At 35.7% G+C, this 16,191-nt stretch overlaps 1 protein-coding gene across 1 annotated transcript in view; it reads right to left on the minus strand.

The window, feature by feature from the left end:
* Nucleotides 1–16,191, minus strand: part of LOC148948972 (uncharacterized) — a 126,575-nt gene that overhangs the window by 9,497 nt on the left and 100,887 nt on the right. The window lies entirely within an intron of this gene.

Below are 16,191 nucleotides of genomic sequence, written 5' to 3' on the forward strand. Positions count from 1 at the left end.
GACCCTATGCATCCATGTTTATCCCAACTAAATTATAAGTTCCTCAAAATGATCTAACATTGCTAAGGATATCAGAAGCATTTGGTCCACATCCATCCTTGTTTCTCTAAATTAAAAGCTAAGTTCCTAAAAATGATCTAACACTGCTAATGATATCATATGCATTTTGACCCCATGCATCTTTGTTTCTCTCCAACTAAATGATAAGTTCCCAAAAATTATCTAACATTGATAGGAATATCAGAAGGATTTTGTCAACATCCATCATTGTTTCTCAAACTAAGCTAGGTTCCTCAAAATGATGTAACATTAATAAGGATATCAGTAGCATTTTGAAAATATGTATTCTTGTTTCTCAAAACAAAAGCTCAGGTCCTAATAATGATCTAACATTGCTACCAATATGAAATTCATTATGACAATATGTATCCTTGTTTTTCAAAACTAAAAGCTAAGTTCCTCAGAGTAATCTAATATTGCTAAGTATATCAGATACATTTTGACCCTATCCATCCTTGTTTCTCTCTACTAAATGATAAGTTCCTCAAAATGAACACTTATTTTGTAAAGACCCCTCCCCCACCTGGGTTAAGGTTCACTTAGAGTGGCACACCACTCCTAAGTGAACCTTGATTAACCCAGATGGGGGGGGGGTCCTACAAAATAAGTGTGACCTTCATCAGATAATTTTTAGGAACTTAGCTTTTATTTTTGAGAAACAAGAATGCATGTGGTTAAAATGCATCTGATATCTTTAGCAATGTTAAAACATTCTTAGGAACTCATCATTTTGTTGACAGAAACAAGGATACGTTGGGTCAAAATGCATCTGGTATTCTGGTGTCCTTAGCAATGTTAGATCATTTTGAGGAACTTAGCTTTTTGTTTTGAGAATCAAGGATGTTTGTGGTCAAAATGCATCTGATATCTTTAACAATGTTAGATGATTTGAGGAACTTATCATTTAGTTGAGAGAAACAACGATGTCTAGGGTCAAAATGTATCTGGTGTCCTTAGCAATGTTAGATTATTTTGAGGAAATTAGCTTTTAATTTTGAAAAACAAGAATAGATTTGATCAGAATGCATCTAATACCTTTAGAAATTTTAGATCAGTTTGAAAAATTTTTCATATAATTAAGAGAAATATGGATGAATATGGTTAAAATAAATCTGATATCTTTAGCAATGTTAGATCTTTTTGAGGAACTCAGCTTTTAGTTTTGAGAAACATGGATAATTATTGTCAAAATGCATTTGATATCCAAAGCAATGTTAGATCATTTTGAGGAACTTAGGTTTTAGTTTTGAGAAACAAGGATAATTATTGTCAAAATGCATCTGATATCCATAGCAATGTTAGAGCATTTTGAGGAACTTAGCTTTTCGTTTTGAAAAACAAAGATACATATTGTCAAAATGCTTCTTATATCCTTGGCAATGTTAGATAATTTTGAGGAAATTTTCATTTCATTGAGAGAAACACGGATGCATAGGGTCAAAAAGCATCTGATAGTCTTAGTAATGTTAGACTCTTTTAAGGAACTTAGCTTTTGTTTTTGAGAAACAAGGAAGCATTTGGTCAAAAAGCATCTGGTATCTTTAGCAAAGTTGGATCATTTTGGGGCAATTATCATTTAGTTTAGAGAAACAAGGATACATAGGGTCAAAATGCATCTGCTAGTCTTAGCAATGTTAGATCATTTTAAGGAACTGAGCTTTTATTTTTGATCAACAAGGATGCATCTAGTCAAAATTCTTATGCTATCTCTAGCAATGTTAGATGATTTTGAGGAACTTATCATCTAGTTGAGAGAAGCAACGATGCATAGTGTCAAAATACATCTGATGTCCTTAGCAATGTTAGATCATTTTGAGGTAGTTATCATTTAATTGAGGGAGAAACAAGGATGCATAGGGTCAAAATAAATCTGATATCTCTATCAATGTTAGATCTTTTTGAGAAACTTCGCTTTTAGTTTTGAGAAACAAGGATAATTATTGTCAAAATGCATCTGATATCCATAGCAATGTTAGATCATTTTGAGGAACTTAGCTTTTCCTTTTGAGAAACAAGGATACATATTGTCAAAATGCTTCTTATATCTTTAGCAATGTTAGATAATTTTGAGGAACTTTTCATTTCATTGAGAGAAACAAGGTTGCATAGGGTCAAAATGCATCTGATAGCCTTAGTAATGTTAGATCATCCGATATTCTGGTGTCCCTAGCAATGTTAGATCATTTTGAGGAAATTACCGTTTAGTTTTGAAAAACAACGATGGACGTGGACTAAATGCATCTGCTATTCTTTGCAGTATTAGATCATTTTGATGAACTTATCATTTAGTTGAGAGAAACAAGGATGGATAGTGTCAAAATGCATCTGATATACTTAGCAATATTAGATTATTTTGAGAGACTTAGCTTTATCATTTAGTTATCATTAGCAATTAGTCATTTAGTTGAGAGAAACAAAGATGCATGGGGTCAAAATGTATCTGATATCATTAGCAGTGTTAGATAATTTTTAGGAACTTAGCTTTTGATTTAGAGAAACAAGGATTGATGTGGACAAAATGCTTCGAATATCCTTAGCAATGTTAGATCATTTTGAGGAACTTATAATTTAGTTGGGAGAAACATGGATGCATAGGGTCAAAATAAATATAATATCCTTAGCAATATTAGATCATAGTGAGGAACTTAGCTTTTAGTTTTAATAAACAAGGATACATATATTCAAAATACATCTGATATCCTTAGCAATGCTAGATTATTTGGAGGATCTTATCATTTAGTTGAGAGAAAAAAGGATGCATAGGGTCAAAATGCATCCGATGTCCTTAGCAATGTTAGATCATTTTGAGATAGTTATCATTTAGTTCAGAGAAACAAAGTTGCATAGGGTCAAAATGCATCTGATATCATTAGCAGTGTTAGATCATTTTTAGGAACTTAGCTTTTAATTTAGAGAAACAAGGATGGATGTGGACAAAATGCATCTGATATTCTGGTGTCCTTAGCAATGCTAGATTATTTTGAGGATCTTATCATTTAGTTGGGAGAAAAAGGATGCATAAGGTCAAAATGCATCTGATGTCCTTAGCAATGTTAGATCATTTTGAGGTAATTATGTGTGTGTGTTTGTGTGTGTGTGTGTGTTTGTGTGTGTGTGTGTGTGTATGTGTGTGTTTGTGTGTGTGTGAGTGTGAATGTGTGTTTGTGTGTTTTTGTATGTGTGTGTGGGTTTGTGTGTGTGTGTTTGTTTGTGTCTGTGTGTTTGTTTTTTTGTGTTTTTGTGTGTGTGTTTGTGTTTGTATTTGTGCGTGTGTATGTGTGTGTGTGTTTGTGTGTGTTTGTTTTTTTTTGTGTGTATGTGTGTTTGTGTGTGTGTGTGTTTGTGTGTTTTTATGTTTGTGTGTGTCTGTGTGTTTTTTTTTTTGTGTGTGTTTTTGTTTGTGATTTTTTGTGTGTTTATGTTGGTTTTTGTGTGTTTTTTTTTTTGTTTGATTTTTTTGGTGTGTGTGTTTGTTTTTTTGTGTGAGTTTTTTTGTGTGTGTGTGTTTTAGTGTATGTGTGTTTTTGTGTATGTGCGTTTGTGTGTTTGTGTGTGTGTTTGTGTGTGTGTTTGTTTGTGTGTGTGTTTGTGTGTTTGTGTGTGAGTTTTTTTTTGTGTGTGTTTTTGTGTGTGTGTTTTTGTGTGTGTGTGTGTGTTTGCATGTGTGTGTGTGTGTGTGTGTGTTTGTGTGTTTGTGTGTGTGTTTTTTGGGGTGTGTATTTTGGGTTCTCCTACATGCTGAACCTGTAAGTGTGATTTTCATGGCGATGACTAAAGAATAAAGATGGTTGAGACTTAAGATGTTTATTGCTTAAACATAATAAAAAACATTTGGAAAAATACATTAGAGAACCACAAATGATGGTAGATCATTTGAAATCACTGTATATTGATCTTGATTGGTTGCAAAGTACGGGTCACATTAAATTTATTGTGAGATTAAATTCAAAACTCGTCAAGCATATCAATAATGAGATTTATCGTACAATGATATATGAGAGCTCTTCCATCCCGATTTTCGATGTTTAAAATCCATTCAATAGAATAGACTCTTATCTTGTCTCTTAAATTGCCACTTTTTCTCGTCTCTTAGATCATCTTCATCATAATTTTCTCTGTTATATCTTGCACTAGGCACATTTTTCTTTGAGTTTTCATCACTGTCTTTTAAATTATATTTTGAGATATCTCTAAAGAGATAGCCCTCTTTACCACGTCTCTTCTTTCGATCTTCCTCTTCCTTTTCTTTCACATTTAATCTTGTTTTATGCGAGCTTACTTGCAATCTTTATAAATTTCTCTCCATATCATGTATGATTCTTCTCCTCATTTCCTCCAGCTTCTTCTCGTCTATCCCTTTGTCCACACTGTCAAAGCATGTTGTAGTAGATTTATTAGAATGCTCAAAATCATGATAACATCCTTTACATATTGAACAGTCACAAAAAAATGATATTTCTAACTCGATATAATCAACCAAAGGGTCAGGTATCTCATGATGAGTGGCAGATTGCGTAGGCATTAACGGCTTGGAAGGGGGAGATGAAGTATGGATGGGCTATGCATCGTCGACCATTTTAGTGATGTGGTATTATCATTCCTTACCCTTTTCATTGGGTCTGTCAACTCGGGGATTTCCTAGAAAAGAAGAAAAAATTTAGTATAAAATAATGACATCCTCATCAATAGTATGCACAAGAATAAGTTTTTAAAATTTTAATTAAAAGTGTCATTCTATTTTTATGATATGATTTAGAGATGTATAATAAAAAGTTGCAAAAAAAGTTAAAAAAATTGGTCACTACAAATATTATTTTTCTAACAGTAAAAGTCGCAACACACATCTATATCATTCCCATTTTGAAGTTAGAAAATATTAAATATGAATTTCATATATTTTAAGTGTGTTTCATGACATTCTAAGAGATGAAAAAAAAGTTGAAAAAAAATTAAAAACAAAGTTAAAAAAAAGTTTAAAAAACAAATTGGTCATCACAAACATTATTTTTCTAATAGTAAAAGTTGCGACACACATATCTATATCATTCCCATTTTGAAGTTGGAAAATATTAAATATGAATTTTTGTGTTTTAAGTGTGTTTCATGACATTCTAAAAGATGTAAAAAAAATAAGGGAGGGGGATGTTGAAGGGAGGGGGTTTGGAGGGAGGGGTGGGAATGGGGGTGGACGATTATGGCATAGTGGGGGGTGGGGAGCTTTGGGCCGGAATAAAAAATATGTATGATTTAACTCATGTACTAAGCTCGCAAGCCATTTAAATGCAGTGTTTACATACTTTTTTCTTCTTTTGATATTGCTCTTTACCGACCTCTGGATATCCAGGTTTAAAAAATATTTAAAAATATGTTAACTATAATGGGGTCTGTAAAAATCACCCGATAAATTTTATTATAATTAATTTCTTTACCCACTAAGAATATAAAAGAATAACTTACTTCTTGCGTGTAGCTTTCGTCAATATTTCTTTTGTTTGAATGCATCATTATATTTCAAATGCCAATTCTGAACTGAGAAAATAATTCATTGTCAGAGTTTTTACATCCGTGTTCAAGGTTAAACATACCTAACAATTAACACAACCACACCTAACAATTAAAGGTAGCAGACACATAGGAAATTACTACAGTACAAAGGAAACGAATCACTACCATAAAAAACACACACGACTTTAACAGAAACATCACCTTCTTTGAACAGAGATCAGTACAAATTTTTCATGGTAGTTGAATCCGATCATTGTACTGTAGTAATTTCCCATCTATCTGCTACCTTTAATTGTACACAGTAATTTCCTATATGCCCCGCAACTTTAATTTTACACTTTAATTTCCTACCTACCCGTACCTTATATTATACCTACACTACTATGGTAATAATAGAGGTTCAAATCCAAACGAGCTAGAGACAAGAAAGTACCAGTAAAAATCAGGTAGAATGGGACTCGGAGATTAGTCAGGAGTCCAGCTAGAGTAGTAATGTATAAAACATTATTAGCATTTGACCAATCCCTTTTGTAATACCACTTCTTTTCACTTGTGCATACCAAATTACGGCTAGTCTGATTCACTAAAAAATAAATCGCTAGGGGCAAATGGACATAATTGCAATCTTCATTTACGCTCCTACAGATGCAGCTCAATTGAACGTGTTGTCAATTCAAACACGATTAATTGACAATTGACTTGAGAGTAGTGTTTGTATTTCTAGTGCCACTTGCCTGAATCATTATAAAGAATTTTTGGTATAATTGATAATAATGTGCATTGTTTTTTCATAGATGTTTGCTTTAAACTTTTGCTCACCAATGTCCAAAAAGAAAATGTTATTTCTGTTTCTCTTATGACTGTTCTATATGGTGTAAAGTAATTTAAATTAAAAAGCATGGTATTTTTGTTAATTACTGGAATCTGGAGTCAGCTGCTTTGATTTCACATTCAAAATTATTATTGCAGATGTGTTTGTCATCTTCGCTTGTTCAGGATTAATTTTTATACGTAACTGACACTCCTATTTTGAAACTTGGATTGCAATCCTTATAGGCCAATTACAGTTGCCTGCAATCTAAGTAAGGTATTTGTATATATTCTTCTGCCACATATAAATACAAATGGTGAGCTTAATACTAATCAGTTCGGATTCAAATCACGTGTTGATTGTCGACATTCTCATCACGCAATCAGGGTTGCCACCGTCAATATGATTTTACTAGATCTAGTTAAAAAAAATCTAGTAAATTTAAATGATCTAGTAAATTTCCTGAAATCAAGTAAAAATTATTGATTTATAGTAATCAAAACTTTTGTTATTTTTCATGATTTCAGGGGAAAAAATTGGAGTCTATTCATTACAAAATCTGATTTCGATTACATTAGATATTATAGCTACTATTGCTCTCATTTTCGCGATTTCATGTCAACCCTAGTGCTTAAAAATATGTACTTTTCTCGCAGTTAATTCTTGATACACGCTTTGAATGGCACAATATTTAAAATCAGGATCTGCAACATCATGCAGGTATTGAGAATGTGGGTAAAAGGTCCGTAAAACACCTAGGAAAAGTGCTTACCAACAGAAGTTTAGAGACGAATCATTACAAGATAGAGAACTGAAAACATTCACTACCCGGTTTCTTTTTGATTCGAAGTCAACGTACTGCAAATATTGCAAAAAAAAAACCCTGAAAGGTAGTGTATCTGTTCTTAAAAACATGCTACATTCCAAAGTCACGTGAAAAGTGTGGACGCTACCAAAGAAGAAGCTCCTTTAGAACTCTTCCGTTCCGAAATTTCTATAAAACAGCTGCACGCAAACAAAGTTGCAAATGCACATTTACGTTTAGCAACCTATTTTTTTGTTGAAGACTTTCCTATTTAGAAAATGAACTCCATGGAAAAACTAGTAAAGTCTACTTTCAGTAATTTGGAAATTGCGTCTTGTATCAAGATGAAGAGAGCCAAAGCAACTGCCATCATCTTCAATGTAATGTTCATATGAAACAAAATCTATGTTAAAAGAACTGAATAGAGAGTATTTTCTCTGATGGCTGACGAGTCGACAGATCGCTAAAAAATAAGAGCCTAACGTTGATAGCAAAGTAAGTAAATGAAAACATGAAAGTGAAAGCAAAAATTTCGGGAGCTGCTGGAGGTGGATGATGCCAGTTGGGATGGCCAGAGGAAACTGATCACCAATTATTTGGTCGCCATCAATGTACCAATTTCCAACTTAATTGGCAAAGGAATTGACAATGCCTCTGAAAACATGGGCAAAGACCAAGGTGTGGCCATTAACGTGAGAGATACCTAGATTGTTTATGCTTGGTTGTACTTGCCACAGCAATGACTCTGTTCTTCCGCGGTGGCAAAACAAATCCTTAATGAAGTGGCGAGCTTTTTTGGAGGTTTAACTGTGTTTTTCATTAATAGCCCGAAGAGGACGTGTGAACTAGCCAAATATCAGAAGTTTGCCTACGTTCCAATTCACCGACTGTTTTCGGTATGTGGTGTTCACTGGGTCTCTCTTGACTCGTGCTTGAACAGTGGAGTACGTTGCTACTTCTTTTTCAAAGCATATTTTAGATGTGACTGTCAGTGAGAGATCCTCTGTCAAATAAGCAAAGGCTATCTATGGAGCAGTGTTAAACCCAGTGTACAAGGCATACTTGTACTTCATGAATTATATGCTGCCAAAAATAAACAAATTGAATGTGGAATTCCAAAGCGCAGGAACACGCATTCATTTACTCTTAGATAAAACCCGTGAGCTCTACGAGATAGTGCTTAGAGGGTTGGTCAAAACAGTAGCAGTCGACCCTCAAGACCTATTGATTATACTCGTATAGTAAAAATCAATATTCGAAATTTGTTTTTGAGCTTTTATTAAAACAGATGCGATTTAGTTAATTTTTCCTCTCAGATTTAGTACATTCATCCAGGCCAGTGTGGCAACCCTGCACGCACTAGCTACTTTATTACAGACCAATGGTTATCAGCTTCACATTTGTACACTAAGGCATTGGATTCTGTGTGCTAAGCCCAAATTTGGAATTTTCTCACTGTATCTCACTCACTTACCGTATCATGAGTTAATTTGGCCATTATTGTTTTACTACGTTTCAGGTATGGTGAATCTTATGTTAGACTGAAGATACAGTGGGGTGATTTTGAAAATATTTCTATTAGGCCAGGCGTTCACCAGGGTGAAGTTTCATCCCATTATTTATTTAAGATGTGCATATATTCTGTATTGACTAGTATTGAATTCACCTATTTTCTAGGCTACATCAATATCTCCAATGTTGCTTACGCAGATGATATATTGTTAATCAACAGAATGAGATCAGGTCTGCCATGTGGATCTTCTTCAATCCAATTTGCTAATTTTATTAAGAGTAGATAACAATGTTCTATTTTGCTGGGACTATAATCCTTGGCGTCCTTACAAGGTACTTTTGAAGACCAACAAACTCTAAAGAGGCCAGGACCAATGAAGTCTACAAAGGCCCGGTACCTTCGAAGGTCAATGAGCTCTATAAAGGCCAGATGTTCCTGAGAATCTATGACGCAAATCAAGGCCAGACCATAATAGACTTGAGGTTTACTGACCCTTCTTGATATTATTGTGAAACAGATTGCATAATGATCTAAGATGTTCGCTAAAGATTTTCTGATGATTTCAGAATTTTTTACTGGGGTAGCCTCGATGCTACTGCGAAACAGTTAATTAAGTGAATATAAAGTAGAATTTTAAATGTTTTATATTAAAAGACGCTGATAATAGAATTTTAGAATTGAATCCTTAGAAATCTAGACTAACCGCTAGAAATCAAGTGATGAGGGGTAATGAATTTGACTATGCTCACAGGGGGCATACGATACCATTGGAGTTACTTCAAATATTTCTTGTAGAATAAAAAACACGTTTCGTGCCCTGTTTTACACAAAAAGTTCAATGAAACGAAATTCGGTAGTCAGGATGTTATGTATTTGGCGATAGCCATAGTGGGTATACTATTGGAGCTACTACAAAAAGTTGTATACGTTCTCAGCAATGATACGACAGCCCTTAGCCATCAATGACTCAACCTCCAAAGGCTTTAATGCCCCTCATCCCCCCTCCGCAACTTTTAACCCCTACACCCAATTCTTATACTGTTTTTGAACTTTATTTTTTTTAATTTTTGTGACCTTTAATTTTTTGTTTCTCATTTTTTTAACATTTAGTTTTCTTAACTTTTTTTCATGTCCTAGAATGGCATTAAATATAGTTAAAACCAAAAAATTCACATTAAATATTTTCGAAATACAAAATGAGAATGATTTAGTTATGTTAAACGTGACATTTACTATTAGAAAAGTAATGTTTGTTTTAACACATTTTTCTGACTGGGAAAATTATTTAAACCTTTTATTTATTTATGCGGCTACATTAAAGGTACTCTCTGGTTTCTCTTAGAACTACGCGGCTGTCACAGTGGTGATCTAATGCTAATTTCGACTTTATGCATACCCCAATACTAAGCGATACTTTTCAAAAGACATTATACTATCATTTCCCTCAAAGGGCTGTCATATCATCATTTAGAATATATATGATAACCTCTCAGACATAAAGGTGCAAAGTAAGAGAGGCAAAAATATCTACAAAAAATGGTCAGACATAAAATCATACAAAGACAAACATAGAGACAAGCAAAACATCCACTCAAATATACAGACATATTGAGAGAGACCCGTATCGATGTTAAAAAACGTCTCAAAGTTAAAACAGAAACGTCACTAAGAAAAAAATGTCTTGAAGTAAAAAAAGTATCTTGAAGAAAAAAAGATTTTAAAGCTAAAACAAAAATTTCTCGAAGAAACAAACATCTTGTAGTAAAAACTTCTCTTGTAGTAAAAACAAAACGTATCAAAATTAAAACAAAACGACGGGAAGAAACAAAAACAGATTGAAGTTAAAATAAAAATGCTATGAAGAAAAAAAACGTGTCGAAGAAAAACACACCTCAAAGTTACAGCAAAAACGTCTCTATGTTAAAACAAAAACGTGGCAAAGAAACAAAAACGTCTTCAAGTTAAAACAAAAACGTCACGAACAAAAAAAACTCTAGAAGAAAAAAATGTCTGAAAGTTAAAACAAAACGTATCAAAATTAAAACAAAACGACGTGAAGAAACAAAAACAGTTCGAGGTCAAAATAAAAATACTACGAAGGAAAAAACGTGTCGAAGAAAAAACGCCTCAAAGTTACAGCAAAAACGTCTCTATGTTAAAACAAACAAACATACAAAGACAGGCACTGGGACAATCAAAGACCCTCTCAGACAAACAGGCGCAGGGAGTGAGAGAGAAAAAACGCATACGAACATATAAATTCAAATATGCAAACCTACAGAGACAGGCACAGACACTAGAACAAGCAAACACCCCCCCCCCCCCAGACACACAGTCACAGAGAGTGCGAGAGAATAAAACACAAACAACAGATAAAGAAAGACACTGAGACGTGCAAATACCCGCCCAGACACATAAGCACAGAGAGTGAAAGAGACAAAAACACATAAAATTGCATAAATTCAGACATGCAAACCGACAAAGACAGACACTGATTCAAGCAAACACCTGCTCAAACACACAGACACAGAGGCTGAGAGAGACAACAACGCATACAAACACATAAATTCAGATACGGCAACCAAAAAAAGCATTGGAACAAGCAAATACCCACCCCGACACAAATTCAAAGAAAGTGAGAGAGACAAAAAATATATGCAAATAAATAGATTTAGACATACAAAGAGACAAAGAAAGGGAGAGACAAAATCATAGACAAACACATTGATTCAGACGTAGAAAGAGACAAAGACCGACTCTGGGACAGGCAAAGACCGTCCCAGGTACACAGACATAGAGAGTAAGAGAGACAAAAACACAAACAGACATATAGATTCAGATATACAAACAGACAAAAACATACACTAAGACAAACAAACACTCGTATAGAAACACAGGCACTGAGAATGAGAGAGACAAAATCACACACAAACAAATAAATTCAGACATGCAAACTGACAAAGACAGGCACTGGGACAAGCAATCTCCCGTGTAGACATACTGGCATAGAGAGTGAGAGAGACAAAAAAACAAAAAAATTAACACTTGCAAACCGAAAAAGACAGGCACAGACACTGGAGCAGGCAAACACCGGCCCAGTCACAAAGGGTTTGAGAGTGAGAGAGACACAAAAACATATAACTGCACAATTCAAAAATACAAAACGACAAAGACAGACACTGATTAAAGCAAACACCTGCTCAAACACACAGCCAAAGAGGCCAAGAGACACAAAAACACATACAAACAAATAAACTCAGACATGCAAACAGACAAAAACAGGCACTGGGGAAAGCAAACACCCCCGCCCCCCTAGACACATAAGCAAAGAGAGTGAAAGAGACAAAAAATAAGCGAACACATTGATTCAGATGTAAAAAGAGACAAAGACAGACATTGGGACAGGCAAATATCCTCCCAGGCACACAGACACAGAGATTAAGAGAGACAAAAACACAAACAAACATATAGATTCAGATGTACAAACAGACAAATACAGACACTGGTACAAACAAACACTCGTATAGACACACAGGAACAGAGCGTGAGAGAGACAGAAGCGCATACAAACAGATAAATTCAGACATGCAAACCGAAAAAGACAGGCACTGGGACAAGCAAACACCCGTGTAGACACACTGGCACAGAGAGTGAGAGAGACAAAAGACAAACAAATAAATTCACACATGCGAACTGAAAAAGACAGGCACAGACACTGGAGCAGGTAAACACCGGCCCAGTCATAAAGGTTTTGAGAGTGAGAGAGACGCAAAAATATATAAATACACAATTCAGATATACAAACTGACAAAGACAGACACTGATTCAAGGAAACATCTGCTCAAACACACAGGCACAGAGGCTGAGAAACACAAAAACGCATTCCAATATATAAACTCCATTCTCCATAAACTCCATATAAACATACATTCAAACATATAAAACAGGCACTGGGGAAAGCAAACACCCCCGCCCCCATAGACACATAGGCAAAGAGAGTGAGAGAAACAAAAAAATAGACAAACACATTGATTCAGATGTAGAAAGAGACATAGACAGACACTGGGACAGGCAAACACCCCCCAGGCACAAAGACGCAGAAAGTGAGACAGACAAAAACCCATACAAACTTACAAATTCAGACATACAAACAGACAAAAACAGACACTGGGATAAACAAACAACCATCTAGACACACAGGCACAGAGCGTGAAAGAGACAGAAGTGCATACAAACAAATAAATTAAGACATGCAAACCAAAAAAGATAGACACTGGGAAAATTAAACACCAATATTTTTAGGGTACGCCAGCAACTCCATTGTTTAGAATTTCTATTCAAAAGGCAGAGATGCATTAACAAGAATTTTCAGGTACAGATACAATGACCAGGTGCACTTCAACTGTTTCATTTGCAGCCATCTCGGTGCAGCCATCTTTTTTAATTAGATATAGATGGCAGGACAACACATTTTGCATCTTCACCTGGGAACTTGTATTTTTTTTCAAATAACTGCATTCAAGTTAGGTCTGTTTAAGTTCACTTAGAGTGGCGTGCCACGCTAAGTGAACTTAAATGAGCCAGACTTGAATGGAGGTATTTGAATAAAAAATGCAAGTTCGTGGGTGAAAGTGCCAAATGTGGTGTACTGCTATCTATATCTAAAAGGAAATAGATATCAGCACTTGGGTTAGTAAAGTAAAATATTACCATTATGACTATAAATAAATATGCGGCAGTAAGTGAAATATTTGAAGTGCCCCTGGTAGTTGTATATATATATCTGAAAATTCCTATTCATGCATCTCTGCATTTTGAGAAGATATTCTAAGTGATGGAGTTGCTGGCGTACCATAGAAATATTGGTGTTTACTTTTCCCATTGTCTTTTTTTTTCGTTTTGCATGTCTGAATTTATTTTTTTATATGCGTTTTTGTCTCTCTAACTCTCTGTGCCTTTGTGTCCACACAGGAGTTTGCTTGTCCTGGTGTCTGTTTTTGTCTGTTTGTTTGTCTAAATCTGCATGTTCGCATGTGTTTTTGTCTCTCTCACTCTCTGTGTCTGTGTGACTGGGAGGGTTTTTGCCTGTCCCAGTGTCTGTCATTGTCTCTATCTACGTCTGAATCAATGTGTTTGTCAATGTTTTTGTCTCTCCCACTCTCTTTACCTGCGCGTTTGGGTGGATAGGGGGGGGGGGCTGTATACTACTCTCAGTGCATGTCTTTGTCGGTTTGCATATCTGAATTTATGTGTTTGTAAGTATTTTTTTTCACTCTCAGCCTCTGTGCATGTGTGTTTGAGCGGTTGTTTGCTTGAATCAGTGTCTGACTTTGTAGGTTTGTACGTCTTCATTGTATATTTCTATGTTTGTGTGTTGCTCTTACTCCCTAAGCCTGTGTGACTAGGCGAGGGTTCTCTTGCTCCAGTGTCTGTACCTGTCTTTGTCGGTTTGCTTGTCTGAATTAATGTTTTTGTATGCATTTTTGCCATTCTCAATGTCTGTGCTTGTGTGTCTTGGTGGGTCTTTGCTTGTCCCAGTGCCTGAATTTATCTGTTTGTATGTTCGAATCTATGTATTTGTATGTGTTTTTGTCCCTCTCACTTACTCTGCCTGTGTGTCTGGGCGGGTGTTTGCTTCTCCCAGAGTCTTTCTTTATCTGTTTGTATGTCTCAATCTGTATGTTGTTTAGTGTTTTAATCTCTCTCACTCTCTGTGTCTGTGTGTCAGAGCGGGTGTTGGCTTGTCCCAATATCTGTCCTTGTCTCTTTCTTTATCTGAATCTGTATGTTTGTTGAGTTTTTTTTTCTGTCTCACTTCCTTTGGCTTTGGGTCTGGGCAGCTGTTTGCTTGTCCCACTGCCTGTCTTTGTCAGTTTGCAAGTCTGAATTTATATGTTAGTATGTGTATTTATCTTTCTCACCCTCTGTGCCCGTATGTTTCAGCGGATGCTTGTATCAGTGTCAATCTTAGTCGGTTTGTATGTCTGAATTATATATTTATATGTGTTTGTGTCTCTCTCAGTCTCTAAGCCTGTTTTACTCGGCTGGTGTTTGAGTGTTCCAGTGTCTGTGCCTGTCTTTGTCGTTTTGTTTGTCTGAGCTTATATGTTTGTGTGAGTTTTGGTCACTCTTACTCTCTGTATGAGTGTGTCTAGTTTGGTGACTGCTTATTCCACTGCCAATATTTGTCTGTTTGTTTGTCTGAATCTATGTATTTGTTTGTATTTTTGTCTCTATCACTCTCACTGCCTGTGTGTCTGGACCGGTGTTTACTTTTGCCAGTGTCTTTCTTTGTCTGTCTGTATGTCTGAATATGTGCGTTTGTAAGTATTTTGTATCTCTCTTTCTCTCTGTTCCTTTGTGTATAGGTGGGTGTTCTCTTGTCCTAGTGTCTGTCTTTACTGTTTGTATGTCTGAATTTTGTGACTGTATGTGCCTTCGTCTCTTTCACTCTCTAAATCTGTGTGTCTGGGCGGGTGTTTGCTTGTCCCAGTGCCTGTCTTTGTATGTTTGAACGTCTTAATCTAAGTATTTGCGTATGTTTTGTCCCTCTTACTTTCTTTTCATGTATGTCTGGGCCGGAGTTTGCTGATTCCGATGCTTGTTTTTGTCAGTTGCCATGTCTAAATCTATGTATTTATTTGCGGTTTTGTCTCTCTCACTCTCTGTGCCTGAGTGCCTGGGCGGGTGTTTGCTTGTCACAGTGTCTTTCTTTGTCCGTTTGTATGTCTGAATATGTATGTTTCTCTGTAATAATGTCTTTCTTACTCTCTTCGCCTGTGGGTCTGGGCAGGTGTTTACTTGTCCGAGTGTCTGTCTGTCTCTTTCTATGCCTTTAATCTATGTGTTCTTAGATGTTTTTGTTTCTCTCACTCTCTTTGCCCGTGTGTCAGAGTGTGCATTTGCTTTTCCCAGTGCGTGTGACTGAAACTGTATGTTTGTATGTATTAATATCTCACTTTTTCTCTGTGTCTATGTGCCTTGGCAGGTTTTTGCTTGTCCCAGTTTCTGTCTGTCTCCTTCTATTCATGATTATTTGAAAAAAACTACGTTTTCTAAAGAGTTAAAGAGGCTGAGTTACAAGGTTGAACCTTAAAACGTACAGGGATTAGGAGGCACAGTTGGGGGGCTGCCGCCCCCCAAACCCACCGCTTTCGCAGCCTTTAAATAAAAAAAAGTTTTTTAAACTGAAAGTAAGGAGCGACATTAAATCTTAAAACGAACAGAAATTATTCTGTATATGAAAGAGGCTGTGCCCTCCTCAACGCCTCGCTCTTTACGCTAAAGCTTTTATTGTTTAAAAAAAGAGTTGTGAGAAAGTCAAACTTTAGCGTAAAGAGCGAGGCGTTGAGGAGGGCACAGCCTCTTTCATATACAGAATAATTTCTGTTCGTTTTAAGATTTAATGTCGCTCCTTACTTTCAGTTTAAAAAACTTTTTTTTATTTAAAGGCTGCGAAAGCCGGGGGTTTGGGGGGCGGCAGCCCCCAACTGTGCC

Source organism: Artemia sp. Qi Xiang Cuo, chromosome 9 (genome assembly GCF_049724085.1).
Source record: "Artemia sp. Qi Xiang Cuo chromosome 9, ASM4972408v1, whole genome shotgun sequence".
Taxonomy (NCBI): domain Eukaryota; kingdom Metazoa; phylum Arthropoda; class Branchiopoda; order Anostraca; family Artemiidae; genus Artemia; species Artemia sp. Qi Xiang Cuo.